The 15,047-nt window shown below is 43.4% G+C and overlaps 1 protein-coding gene across 1 annotated transcript in view; it reads right to left on the bottom strand.

Annotated features, from left to right (window-relative positions):
* Positions 1-15,047, bottom strand: part of LOC126253284 (nuclear hormone receptor FTZ-F1) — a 1,090,123-nt gene that overhangs the window by 824,997 nt on the left and 250,079 nt on the right. The gene's annotated exons all lie outside the window — the stretch shown is intronic.

The following is a 15,047-nucleotide window of genomic DNA, read 5'->3' as shown; positions in this document are numbered from 1 at the left end:
TATTAATGTGAGTAAGCGGCCAGGATTTAAAAGCAATCCGGCCGCCCTACGCCACTAAAACCTCCGAATCCAGATTAACATGCAGACTCCGTGATGATACGGGACGAAGGTCAGGAAAAGGAAAAAAAGATGGCACAGATAAAACCGGCGTACCATCTGTTTATTGTCAGGCACAGCATTGGCGATTAGAGTCCAATGGACGTTGTCGCTCTGCTACAAAAGCTTGCTTACTCCACTGCGGAGGCATTCCAATGCTTCCGAGATTAAAATATGTCTGCATAACAGTCGTAACTTCAACATTACATTTAAAGCGACCCCCTTTGGAGCAAAGCCAAACATGGAAAATCAATCTATACTAACCGCTACCAGCCCGGATACCTATGCGTGCTAAAGCGCCGCTCTCGTGACTGGGATGGGTGCGAGCCGGGGATCGAATCCAGCCGCCAGATTAACGACGTGAATCGGTGTGCAGGCCAGCTTGGGTGTGATTTATAGTAGTTCCCCCACATCCCATCAGGTGAATGCCGGGCTGGTACCCAAGTCCCGCCTCAGTTACACGATTCGCGAACATTTACAAAACTTCGCTCCCTTTCACATGAAAAACATTACACACAGACAGGTGGCGTACATATAATCCGTCCAGGCAAACTACAAAGAAACTCTGTAATCAAACAAGATATAATTTCCATAACACGTAACAGAAAGAAACGGTATTTTTGCCCACACACTGACGATCGACCAAACTTCCATAAGAAAATACAAAGAGATTCCTACAAGGCCGAACGACTATTACACAAACTAGACATGGTAAACACTGAACATTTTAATCATTTTCCACACTTCGTAGAAACCACTGCGCGATTTTGAGTCGATTGTATCCCTTGCGACCATTACATGGGCACACCAGCAGAGCTTTGTTTCTAACTGAACAGCTTTAGGTGAAGGCAGAGGTGTGCTGCTCAGGCTATCGGGGGCTTTCCTGGCCGCATCACTTGAAGCTCTGTGTATGGTCTTGGGAATCTACCCGACACACTACACCATCAGACATCGGGCCGCAGCGTATTGGTGCAAGATGGGAAGACTTTACAAGATAACTGCCATAACAGGGAAATAAATAAGAGACAAACGCCACTTACAGAGGTGGCAGTCAGGTAGATGGCAACGGGAATAGGATAGCAGTAATAAGGGCCGGCGGGTTTATACCTTACTCCGCAACGAGTTTGTGACACTTGCACGGAGAGGGAGTGTGTTGACCTTTGTACGGAGCCCAGGACACTGTAGGTAGTGAATAGTGCATTTCAAAAGTAGAATACACTGGCCTTTTCGCAGCCACCTGCGACGTATTCTGGAAAAGGCCAAAACCCATTTTCCTGCGCAGAGTTCCCTGTCTCCGCACCAGTTCGTAGTGTGCGTGACTCTCTCCCACCACTGACTGGCAAGTAGTGCAAGTAGTGATCCGTGTTTTAGTGCTGACACAATGGAGTTCACCGAGACCACCAAAGGGAAGCCTTTACTGATTTACAACGGGCATCTGTATACAGTGGAATAACAAACAAACGAGAATTGACTTACTAGGATGGTGTAAACTTTAAAAAATAATTGCAAAGGAAGCCTGTCCACAAAAATAACAGTTTCAGGGTAAGGTAGCCATGCTTATATTCCAAATGTAGCAGCAAATGAAGTACGAAAACATTTTGTCAGCGGGAAAAAAAACGAGCAAAAGAAACAGACGCTACAGTTTCATCATTTTACGTTGAAGAAGTAGGGCAGCTCTTCAGTCGAGGCTACGACTTACAAGGGAAACTCTCCATCGACCCCTCCTCGGGTTTTGTGGTAAGATGGCCCAGTGGACAGCCCGTCAAAAACTGAACACAGATCAAGCATGAAAACAGAAGAAGATGCACTGAACTGTGAAAAAATAGGCAAAATAGAAACAGTGATCGGTCCATGCTTAAGATGTGCACCATCGAGGGAAGTTCAGTAGCCATGGTGTCGTGGTTATGCCGTCATGGTGTCGGACTACGAAGAGGAAGATCTGTGTTCAAATCACCGTCGTGGCCAACACTTCTTTTTCTTCCACAAAATTATGAACTTTCCGTCCGGTCATTGACGTGTCTGTTCGCTGTCTTCAAATTTGTGTCTGTGTCGTGATATAACGACCATCTGCAACAGCGAAGTGTAAGAATGGGGACATCCCGACATACGTACATCCTATTTGTTCTACACAAGTACCACATGTTATGACTCCTACGTTCTCTTCTGGAACTGTCGTCTCTTGCATTCCTTTATTGCAACATAGTTCACACCTGTGTATTTTCTGTTTTCATTTCTGTGAAAGGTCTATGCAACATTTCAACTGTTCTCACTATTATTTTATAACATTTATTTGGGAAGGTAATCTATTTTTACCACATGACTCACATTCTACAACCTACGTATAGTATGACAATTGTGGAGACTACAGAAGAACAGACACGTCAAATAACCGGAAAGTTCATAATTCTGTGAAAAAAAGGGGGGGGGGGGCAGGAGGGAGGTTTGAAGATGGATCTCCCACTCTGCAGTCCAACACACTCACCACACAACCACGACGCTGTAGTTCTTGCAATTCGCTCGGTGTTGTACATTTTGAGCTTGGACTGTTCGCTGTTTATATTTTGCTTCTTTTTTCACACTTCAGTACATCTCCTTCCTGGTTTCGTGCCTGATCTGTTTTTAATTGTTGATGGGCTATGCACTGGCCATCTTACCACAAAATCTGATGGGGGTGCGATGGGGACTTTCCCTTGTTAGTAACATTGTTAACACCACAAAGAAATGAGAAACAATAGTTACATCGCCTTAAGTGAAAATACATGGGAACTACACAAGATCCTACGGATCCTGGAGGAATATTCTTCCAAGAAAATAATTTGCTGATGAATTATGGTAGCAATTTTTTACTTGCAGATGATACCACGCGACCAAATGACAGAATACTGGTGTCTGCCAGCGAAAAGGAGGACGCTTGTTTATCAAACTGCGAAGCATTCTTTGTGGGTGGAATGCTCGAGTTCGAGCAAGCAGTTTGAACAGTTGTTTATACTGCACATCTACCTTAATAGGTGTTGGAGAAAGCAAACACAATTACAGTTGCTTACGTTTTGCTGCCAAAAAGTAAGCAAGAAACATATGAATGTTTCTTAAAACAATAAAACTATCGTGCCGGAATGGAACAGTGCATCTCTGATGATGGACACTGAAATTGCCATCGTCCAAGCAGCTAACAGTTTGTTTCCTAAACACATATTACTGGTTGCAGTTTTTATTTTAATCAATGTTTGTTAAAACAAGTTCAGTGTTGTGACCTCGTTCCAGCCTATAGGGAAAACGAGGAAATATGCTGTCACATGAGGTGTTCTGCCCTAGTACATCCACCCCCGGAAATTTTTGGATGATGGTTGCCTGTGTATTCAGGAAAGCACGCCTGAAAACCGAAAGCTTCAGGACTTATGAGTATTTTGTGGACCAGTGGCTCGATAACGAACATATGTTAGGAGATATGTGTAACCGCAGAGGAAGGCGCCGTCGCACGATTAACATCTCACAAGGATGGGACCGAAGAATAAATACACTCCTGGAAATTGAAATAAGAACACCGTGAATTCATTGTCCCAGGAAGGGGAAACTTTATTGACACATTCCTGGGGTCAGATACATCACATGATCACACTGACAGAACCACAGGCACATAGACACAGGCAACAGAGCATACACAATGTCGGCACTAGTACAGTGTATATCCACCTTTCGCAGCAATGCAGGCTGCTATTCTCCCATGGAGACGATCGTAGAGATGCTGGATGTAGTCCTGTGGAACGGCTTGCCATGCCATTTCCACCTGGCGCCTCAGTTGGACCAGCGTTCGTGCTGGACGTGCAGACCGCGTGAGACGACGCTTCATCCAGTCCCAAACATGCTCAATGGGGGACAGATCTGGAGATCTTGCTGGCCAGGGTAGTTGACTTACACCTTCTAGAGCACGTTGGGTGGCACGGGATACATGCGGACGTGCATTGTCCTGTTGGAACAGCAAGTTCCCTTGCCGGTCTAGGAATGGTAGAACGATGGGTTCGATGACGGTTTGGATGTACCGTGCACTATTCAGTGTCCCCTCGACGATCACCAGTGGTGTACGGCCAGTGTAGGAGATCGCTTCCCACACCATGATGCCGGGTGTTGGCCCTGTGTGCCTCGGTCGTATGCAGTCCTGATTGTGGCGCTCACCTGCACGGCGCCAAACACGCATACGACCATCATTGGCACCAAGGCAGAAGCGACTCTCATCACTGAAGACGACACGTCTCCATTCGTCCCTCCATTCACGCCTGTCGCGACACCACTGGAGGCGGGCTGCACGATGTTGGGGCGTGAGCGGAAGACGGCCTAACGGTGTGCGGGACCGTAGCCCAGCTTCATGGAGACGGTTGCGAATGGTCCTCGCCGATACCACAGGAGCAACAGTGTCCCTAATTTGCTGGGAAGTGGCGGTGCGGTCCCCTCCGGCACTGCGTAGGATCCTACGGTCTTGGCGTGCATCCGTGCGTCGCTGCGGTCCGGTCCCAGGTCGACGGGCACGTGCACCTTCCGCCGACCACTGGCGACAACATCGATGTACTGTGGAGACCTCACGCCCCACCTGTTGAGCAATTCGGCGGTACGTCCACCCGGCCTCCCGCATGCCCACTATACGCCCTCACTCAAAGTCCGTCAACTGCACATACGGTTCACGTCCACGCTGTCGCGGCATGCTACCAGTGTTAAAGACTGCGATGGAGCTCCGTATGCCACGGCAAACTGGCTGACACTGACGGCGGCGGTGCACAAATGCTGCGCAGCTAGCGCCATTCGACGGCCAACACCGCGGTTCCTGGTGTGTCCGCTGTGCCGTGCGTGTGATCATTGCTTGTACAGCCCTCTCGCAGTGTCCGGAGCAAGTATGGTGGGTCTGACACACCGGTGTCAATGTGTTCTTTTTTCCATTTCCAGGAGTGTATATTAATATCAGAAGTTCATCCGAATGTTTACTCATTAGTGAAAAATCTTCGAGAAGATGCAGAGCGCCATGGCCACCAGTTTGACCGACTTATTTTAAACTTTGATGTAAAAACAAGAAAAAAGTGAGCAATGAAGACTGACGAAACGACTGCAAAGGCTTTAAAGAAACTGCAAAATGTTGGGAACTTAAAATAATTCCTGACTTGTTTGACCTAAGCACAGAATTTAGGACGACGAAGAAAACGTCTACATTATTGAAAAATTTGTAAATATTGAAAAGTAGTTTAATGTCATCATTGGCAATCTAGTAAATACCGAAATACTCATGATGGGGAACGAAAAGAGACTACATCCTTGTGATGTTCCCTGGAAACGACATATATTCGGCTAAATGTCTCTTAAAATTTGAAAAATATTCCCTGATGAAGACTAACAAGACTATCTCAAAAGCCAAGACTTTTCTGGGAAATAATCGCAGTATTCATCTTGAGAGGGTCTTAGAATCAAATCTGTATGGACGGACACCGAATACATAGACTTTGCAGTGGAAACGCAGGGTAATGATATTCAATTAAGTCCATACTTTCTCCCTCCGTTTTACGATGAGTGAACCAACATGAAACCGGTAAAGACAAAATAAATTATCATAAAAAAAGAGACTGGTCGTAGTTTTGCAACCTCCCATCATATGTTAAAACCAGGCGCGGCTCGTGGTTTCCATACTAGTGAAGGCTTCGACATTTACCGATCGTAACTGACCTACACCTTGGGCTACATTACAGATCAGTCTGTCATCACAACCAAGATTTCAGAAGGGAGGGTGTGTCGGTAGGGTAATATCACACTCTAGCTAAACGTTTAAATGCTGCATCTTCTTTCCCTTTTCATAATCAACATCTAAATAACAACAAAAGCTAACTCAAGGGTAAAATCTATCCTCAACGTCACATTTCCCGACAGCTTACCACAAAATATCGTACTAAAAGATGCGTTTTAGGGAGGTCTTTAATGCAGTGCTCCACAGCATGTTTAATGTATTTGGTATTTTCATGTTTCGTGCGCTCAGATCGCGGCGTTTATGAGATCGCATGACAAAACAGTGATGTTTCCATAAAGTCACGGATCTTGTGCTGTGACTGGCTGTCGTGAGCAACCGGAGCAACAGCCGTGATAATTTACACATAGTACTTGTCGTATTTATATTTGTGTGTTACAAAAATATGCATCTTACGTTATATAGCGCATTCACCTCCCCCTCCCCCCATAAACAATAGACCTTGTCGTTGCGGGCGGGGGGGGGGGGGGGGGGGGGTGGAGGCTTGCGTGCCTCAGCGATATAGATAGCCATATCGTAGGTGCAGCCACCAACGGAGGGATATTTGTTCAGAGGTCAGACAAAAGTGTGGTTCCTCAAGAAGAGCAACAGCCTTTCTCTAGTTGCAGGGGCAACAGTCTGGTTGATTGACTGATCTGGCCTTGTGACATTAACCAAAACGGCTTTGTTGTGTTGGTACTGCGAACGGCTGAAAGCTACCGTAATTTTTCGGGAGAGCATACAGCTTCACTGTATGGTTAAATGATGATGGCGTCTCTCTTGGTTAAATTTTCCGGAGGTAAAATAGTCCCACATTCGGATCTCTGGGAGGGGGACAACACAGGAGGACGCCGTTATCAGGAGAAAGAAAACTGGCGTTCTACGGATCGGAGCGTGGAATGTCAGATCGCTTAATCGGGCAGATGGGTTAGAAAATTTAAAGAGGGAAATGGATAGGCTAAAGTTAGATATAGTGGGAACTAGTGAAACTCGGTGGCAGGAGGAACAAGACTTTTGGTCAGGTGAGTACAGGGTTCTAAATGCAACATCAAATAAGAGTAATGCAGGAATAGGTTTCATAACGAATAAAAAAAAAATAGGAGCGCGGATAAGCTACTACGAACAGCATAGTGAACGCATTATTGTAGCCAAGACAGACGCAAAGCCCACCCCTATCACAGTAGTACAAGTTTGTATACCAACTAGCTCCGCTGATGAATAGATTGAAGAAATCTATGATGCAATAAAAGAAATTATTCAAATAGTTAAGGAAAACGAAAATTTAATAGTCTTCGGGGACTGGAATTCGATTGTAGGAAAAGGAAGAGAAAGAAAAGTAGTGGGTGAATATGGACTGAGGGGGATAAGGAATGAAAGAGGAAGCCGTCTGGTAGAATTTTGCACAGGGCATACCTTAATCAAAGTTAACACTTGGTTTAAGAACCATGAAAGAAGGTTGTATATGTGGGAGAGGCCTAGAAACAATGAAATGTTTCAGATTGATTACATAATGATAAGACAGAGATATACGAACCAGGTTTTAAATTGTAAGTCGTTTCCAAGGGCAGATGTGGACTCTGACCTCATTTTATTGGTTATGAACTGCAGATTAAAACTTAAAAAACTGCAAAAAAGGTAGGAATTTGAGGCGATGGGATCAGGATAAACCGAAATAACCGGAGGTTGTAGAGAGTTTCAGAGAGAGCACTAGGGAACGACTGACAAAAAAAAAGGGGTGAAAAAAATACAGCAGAAGAAGAATGGGTAGTTTTGACAGATGAAATAGTGAAGGCAGCAGAGGATCAAGTAAATAAAAAAGAGGCTAGTAGAAATCCTTGGGTAACAGAAGAGATATTGAATTTAATTGATGAAAGGAGAAAATATAAAAATGAAGTAAATGAAGTAGGCGAAAAGGTGTACAAACGTCTCAAAAATGAGATCGTCCGGAAGCGCAAAATGGCTAAGCAGGGATGGCTAGACGAACAATGTAAGTATGTAGATGCATATATCACTAGGGGTAACACAGCTAACGCCTAAAGGAAAATTAAAGAGACCTTTGGAGAAAAAAGATCCACCCGTATGAATATCAAGAGCTCAGATGGAAAGCCAGTCCTAAACAAAGAAGGGAAGGCAGAAAGGTGGAAGAAGTATATAGAGGGTTTATACAAGGGCGATGTACTTGAGGACAATATTATGGAAATGGAAGAGGATGTAGATGAAGACGAAATGAGATACTGCGTGAAGAGTTTGACAGAGCACGGAAAGACCCGAGTCGAAACAAGACCCTGGGAGTATACGACATTTTGTTAGAACTACTAATAGTCTTGGGAGAGCCAGCCGTGAGAAAACTCTTCCATCTGGTGAGTAAGATGTATGAGACAGGCGAAATACCTTCAGACTTCAAGAAAAATATAATATTTCCAATTCCAAAGAAAGCAGGAGCTCACAGGTGTGAAAATTACCGAACTATTAGTTTTTAATAAATCACGGTTGCAGATTACTGATACGAATTCACTATTGAAGAATGGAAAAACTGGTAGAAGCCGATCTCAGGGAAGATCAGTTTGGATTTCGGAGACATTTACGGAAAACTCGAGGCAGTACTGACCCTACGACTTCTCGTAGAAGATAGGTTAAGAAAAGGCAAACCTACGTTTATAGCGTTTGTCGACTTAGAGAAAGCAAAATCAAAACTAGAATAATGCAATATAGTCGAATTAAATCAGGTGATGCTGAGGGAATTAGATTAGGAAATGAGACACTTAAAGTAGTAAAGGAGTTTTGCTATTTGGGAAGCAAAATAACAGATGATTGTCAAAGTAGAGAGGACATAAAATGTAGACTGACTGTGGCAAGGAAAGCGTTTCTGAAGAAGAGAAATGTGTTAACATCGAGAATAGATTTAATGTCAGGAAGTCTTCTCTGTAAGTATTTGTATGGAGCGTAGCCATGTATGGAAGTGAAGCATGGACGATAAATAATTTAGACAGGAAGAGAATAGAAGCTTTCCAAATGTGGTGCTACAGAAGAATGCTGAAGATTAGAAGGGTAGCTCACGTAACTAATGAGGACGTACTGAACAGAATTGGGAGGGGGGGGGGGGGAGAGGAATTTGTGGCACAACTTGACTTTAAGTAGGCATCGGTTGGTAGGACACATTCTGAGGCATCAAGGGATCACATATTTAGTACCGATGGGAAGAGTGGAGAATAAAAATCGTGGAGGGAGATCAAGATATGAAAACACTAACCAGATTCAGAAGGATATAGGTTGCAGTAATTACTCTGAGATGAAGAAGCTTGCACAGGATACAGTAGCATGGAAAGATGCATCAAACCAGTCTCTGAACTGAAGACCAAACAACAACAACGGCGCACTCAACCACTTATTTCCTTTGTACGTTTCTGTGTTGAAATTGCGTGTATGAACCATGAACCACGAACCATGGACCTTGCGGTTGGTGGGAAGGCTTGCGTGCCTCAGCGATACAGACGGCCGTACCGTAGGTGCAACCACAACGGAGGGGTATCTGTTCAGAGGCCAGACAAACATGTGGTTCCTGAAGAGGGGCAGCAGCCTTTTCAGTAGTTGCAGGGGCAACAGTCTGGATGATGGACTGATCTGGCCTTGTAACATTAACCAAAACGGCCTTGCTGTGCTGGTACTGCGAACGGCTGAAAGCAAGGGGAAACTACAGCCGTAATTTTTGCCGAGGAAATGCAGCTTTACTGTATGATTAAATGATGATGGCGTCCTCTTGGGTAAAATATTCCGGAGGTAAAATAGTCCCCCATTCGGATCTCCGGGCGGGGACTACTCAAGAGGACGTCGTTATCAGGAGAAAGAAAACGCGTTCTACGGATCGGAGCGTGCAATGTCAGATCCCTTAATCGAGCAGGTAGGTTAGAAAATTTAAAAAGAGAAATGGATAGGTTAAAGTTAGATATAGTGGGAATTAGTGAAGTTCGGTGGCAGGAGGAACAAGACTTTTGGTCAGGTGAATACAGGGTTATAAACACAAAGTCAAATAGGGGTAATGCAGGAGTAGGTTTAATAATGAATAGGAAAATAGGAACGCGGGTAAGCTACTACAAACAGCTTAGTGAACGCATTATTGTGGCCAAGATAGATACGAAGCCCACACCTACTACAGTAGTACAAGTTTATATGCCAACTAGCTCTGCAGATGACGAAGAAATTGAAGAAATGTATGATGAAATAAAAGAAATTATTCAGATAGTGAAGGGAGACGAAAATTTAATAGTCATGGGTGACTGGAAATCGAGTGTAGGAAAAGGGAGAGAAGGAAATGTAGTAGGTGAATATGGATTGGGGCTAAGAAATGAAAGAGGAAGCCGCCTCGTAGAATTTTGCACAGAGCATGACTTAATCATAGCTAACACTTAGTTCAAGAATCATAAAAGAAGGTTGTATACCTGGAAGAATCCTGGAGATACTAAAAGGTATCAGATAGATTATATAATGGTAAGACAGAGATTTAGGAACCAGGTTTTAAATTGTAAGACATTTCCAGGGGCAGATGTGGATTCTCACCACAATCTATTGGTTATGAACTGCAGACTGAAACTGAAGAAACTGCAAAAAGGTGGGAATTTAAGGAGTTGGGACCTGGATAAACTGAAAGAACCAGAGGTTGTAGAGAGTTTCAGGGAGAGCATAAGGGAACAATTGACAGGAATGGGGGAAAGAAATACAGTAGAAGAAGAATGGGTAGCTCTGAGGGATGAAGTAGTGAAGGCAGCAGAGGATCAAGTAGGTAAAAAGACGAGGGCTAATAGAAATCCTTGGGTAACAGAAGAAATATTGAATTTAATTGATGAAAGGAGAAAATATAAAAATGCAGTAAATGAAGCAGGCAAAAAGGAATACAAACGTCTCAAAAATGAGATCGACAGGAAGTGCAAAATGGCTAAGCAGGGATGGCTAGAGGACAAATGTAAGGATGTAGAGGCTTGTCTCACTAGGGGTAAGATAGATACTGCCTACAGGAAAATTAAAGAGACCTTTGGAGAGAAGAGAACCACTTGTATGAATATCAAGAACTCAGATGGCAACCCAGTTCTAAGCAAAGAAGGGAAGGCAGAAAGTTGGAAGGAGTATATAGAGGGTTTATACAAGGGCGATGTGCTTGAGGAAAATATTATGGAAATGGAAGAGGATGTAGATGAAGACGAAATGGGAGATAAGATACTGCGTGAAGAGCTTGACAGAGCACTGAAAGACCTGAGTCGAAACAAGGCCCCGGGAGTAGACAACATTCCATTAGAACTACTGATGGCCTTGGGAGAGCCAGTCATGACAAAACTCTACCTTCTGGTGAGCAAGATGTATGACACAGGCGAAATACCCTCAGACTTCAAGATGAATATAATAATTCCAATCCCAAAGAAAGCAGGTGTTGACAGATGTGAAAATTACCGAACTATCAGTTTAATAAGTCACAGCTGCAAAATACTAACGCGAATTCTTTACAGACGAATGGAAAAACTGGTAGAAGCGGACCTCGGGGAAGATCAGTTTGGATTCTGCAGAAATGTTGGAACACGTGAGGCAATACTAACTTTACGACTTATCTTAGAAGAAAGGTTAAGGAAAGGCAAACCTACGTTTCTAGCATTTGTAGACTTAGAGAAAGCTTTTGACAATGTTAACTGGAATACTCTCTTTCAAATTCTGAAGGTGGCAGGGGTAAAATACAAGGAGCGAAAGGCTATTTACAATTTGTACAGAAACCATATGGCAGTTATAATAAGAGTCGAGAGACACGAGAAGGAAGCAGTGGTTGGGAAGGGAGTGAGACAGGGTTGTAGCCTCTCCCAGATGTTATTTAATCTGTATATTGAGTAAGCAGTGAAGCAAACAAAAGAAAAATTCGGAGTAGGTATTAAAATTCATGGAGAAGAAGTAAAAACTTTGAGGTTCGCCGATGACATTGTAATTCTGTCAGAGACAGCAAAGGACTTGGAAGAGCAGTTGAACGGAATGGACAGTGTCTTGAAAGGAGGATATAAGATGAACATCAACACAAGCAAAACGAGGATAATGGAATGTAGTCAAATTAAATCGGGTGATGCTGAGGGAATTAGATTAGGAAATGAGACACTTAAAGTAGTAAAGGAGTTTTGCTATTTAGGGAGTAAAATAACTGATGATGGTCGAAGTAGAGAGGATATAAAATGTAGACTGGCAATGGCAAGGAAATCGTTTCTGAAGAAGAGAAATTTGTTAACGTCGAGTATAGACTTAAGTGTCAGGAAGTCGTTTCTGAAAGTATTTGTATGGAGTGTAGCCATGTATGGAAGTGAAACATGGACGATAAATAGTTTGGACAAGAAGAGAATAGAAGCTTTCGAAATGTGGTGCTACAGGAGAATGCTGAAGATTAGATGGGTAGATCACATAACTAATGAGGAGGTGTTGAATAGGATCGGGGAGAAGTTTGTGGCACAACTTGACTAGAAGAAGGGATCGGTTGTTAGGACATGTACTGAGGCATCAAGGGATCACAAATTTAGCATTGGAGGGCAGCGTGGAGGGTAAAAATCGTAGAGGGAGACCAAGAGATGAATAAACTAAGCAGATTCAGTAGGATGTAGGTTGCAGTAGGTACTGGGAGATGAAGAAGCTTGCACAGGATAGAGTAGCATGGAGAGCTGCATCAAACCAGTCTCAGGACTGAAGACCACAACAACAACGTCATCCTTGCCTGGATTTACAGAGTTTTTGGTCTCGATTCGTTTTTACATCGAGTATAGGCGCACCAAGTTCCTGTACTTTCATCGTAACGACGTGCTCCAAAATTTTGCCTGTTGAATTGTACACTGAATTCATATTGTATTGTTTTCGAACTCATAGTATGCTGCTGTTATTCGCAAGGAAGTAAAACTCAGTAAAATCATGCACAATACACTCACAAAAAGAAACTTGCTAATAACGCAATTTACTTGCTTATATGGACATGGTGTCTGTTCTTGAAATTAGAATTAGAATTATACATTAATACCATCAGCTGCTCACGGGTGCTGATATATATCAACGGGGACAGGTGAAACCCGGGATCTTCTGCTTACATGGCAGACGCTTTATCCGTATATCAACGGGGACAGGTGAAAATGTGTGCGCCGACCGGGACTCGAACCCGCGATCTTCTGCTTACATGGCAGACGCTCTATCCATCTGAGTCACCAAGGACACAGAGGACAGCGGGACTGCAGGGGTTATCTCGCGCATGCCTCCCGCGATACCCACATTCTTACCTTGTATGTCCACACACTACATTCGTAGTGTCCCTACCCAACACACTCATTACTCGTGGAAGACATTCTTACCAAGTCACGTAAGAGTTCGGATAATATGTGTGCATCCGCACAGAAGGTCATGGCCGGTATTGCCAGAACTATATACTTATATGGATATGGTGTCTGTTCTTTCGGATGTGTCCGAAAGAACAGACACCATAAAATTAAAGTTTTACGTTGGAGTCTCCTCTTAAAATGAAGAGCAACTGTTTTTAAAAGGATGAAATGCACCATGATAATCGAGTTAGGAACTTCAAAGCAAACACATCAATGTATCGGTGCATGATGCCTAGTCTATATGTTTATTGTATGTGATCATGTCTTTAAACGCTTTGTATTGTATTAATATGCTCCAAAACTTAGAACACAAAAAAAATTTAGTTTACAACAACGTCATAACAGACTCGGTTAGAGAAGGTATGGGGGGGGGGCATAAAAATAAACTTCTCAATATCCTTCTCAAAATTTTCACTATGCAAATACATTTTTGTTTTCAGGAGGAACACTCAACGAATGAATCTGCAGTTAGATCAAGTTACCATACTGCTTGCTGCATGGAGCGCCTTGCCACGGTTCGCGCGGCTCACCCCGTCCGACGTTCGAGTCCTCCCTCTGGCATGGATGTGTGTGTTGTCCTTAGTGTAAGATAGTTTAAGTTAGATTAAGTAGTGTGAAAGCCTAGGGACCGATGACCTCAGCAGTTTGGTCCCATAGGAACTTACCACCACCATACTGCTATTCAGCTTGCAAAGAGTTGCGCAGTTTCATTTATTTTCGGGTTATGTTAACAGTGTGGAAACTTCGCTACAGCTACAACTTATGCACCTACAGTGTCACATGAGCGTGATTAGTTTCACAGCAAAATTATTCTTGTAAACGTCTGTGTACCCAACCTAAATTTTCACGACTTTACAAGTCTGTCGCTATGATTATGTCTATATTTAAACTTACACGTGCATGCTACTTCTTCACGTAACGAGGAAACGAAATCCACCCACAAAAGCTCACTGGGGGAATTCATCTTAGGGACTGTATTCGAATTAGCATTACTCGAAAAGTGGTACCATACATTGATCCTTTAGTGAAAAGCAAAATACGTAATATTCATTGGCATTCTGTATTTTTATGTTTAACTTTTAAATAAAATGGGTACGAAATATTAATTTGCCAATTTAAATTTCGTCCTGAAAAGTCATTCACTATAAGACTGCAACAGTCATAAGAAATACAATGTTTATTACTTAGCTGTCCTCGTTCTTTTCATCATCAAAATATTTAGGGAGATGTGGAATTTCATTGTCATTTCTCATTATGCTGAACTCCATTATCAATTCTCATTAACACAAGAGTCTTAAAAATAAATTTGCCACGAATTGAGTCACTCTGAAGTAATACATGGTTGATCACTACTGCAGTGTGAGCGCGAACCAGCTCGCACGAGCAGCTGTGGTAAACTGCTAAACTTCTTAGTGTGCCTGTACCCGCGAAAAGCCGGTTAGCCCCGCAAGAGCCCCAAACACAGTGCAAGTGTCACTCCATGCAAGTGTTCCAACTCCTCCGCAACATTGGAGAACGGTTAGGAATGAGATACATTGAACTAAGCAGACGCATGGTCCACTGCCTGACTGTACATGGCCCTTATCCATTACATTTGCGCCGGCCGGAGTGGCCGAGCGGTTCTAGGCGCTACAGTCTGGAACCGCGCTGCTGCGACGGTCGCAGGTTCGAATCCTGCCTCGGGCATGGATGTGTGTGATGTCCTTAGGTTAGTTAGGTTTAAGTAGTTCTAAGTTCTAGGGGACTGATGACCTCAGAAGTTAAGTCCCATAGTGCTCAGAAGCAATTTGAACCATTACATTTGCACTGCATGCATCTGA

The sequence above is a fragment of the Schistocerca nitens genome, chromosome 1 (genome assembly GCF_023898315.1).
Source record: "Schistocerca nitens isolate TAMUIC-IGC-003100 chromosome 1, iqSchNite1.1, whole genome shotgun sequence".
Lineage (NCBI taxonomy): Eukaryota > Metazoa > Arthropoda > Insecta > Orthoptera > Acrididae > Schistocerca > Schistocerca nitens.
The sequence above is the reverse complement of the archived record's forward strand: the minus strand, read 5'-3'. Positions and strand labels throughout refer to the sequence as shown.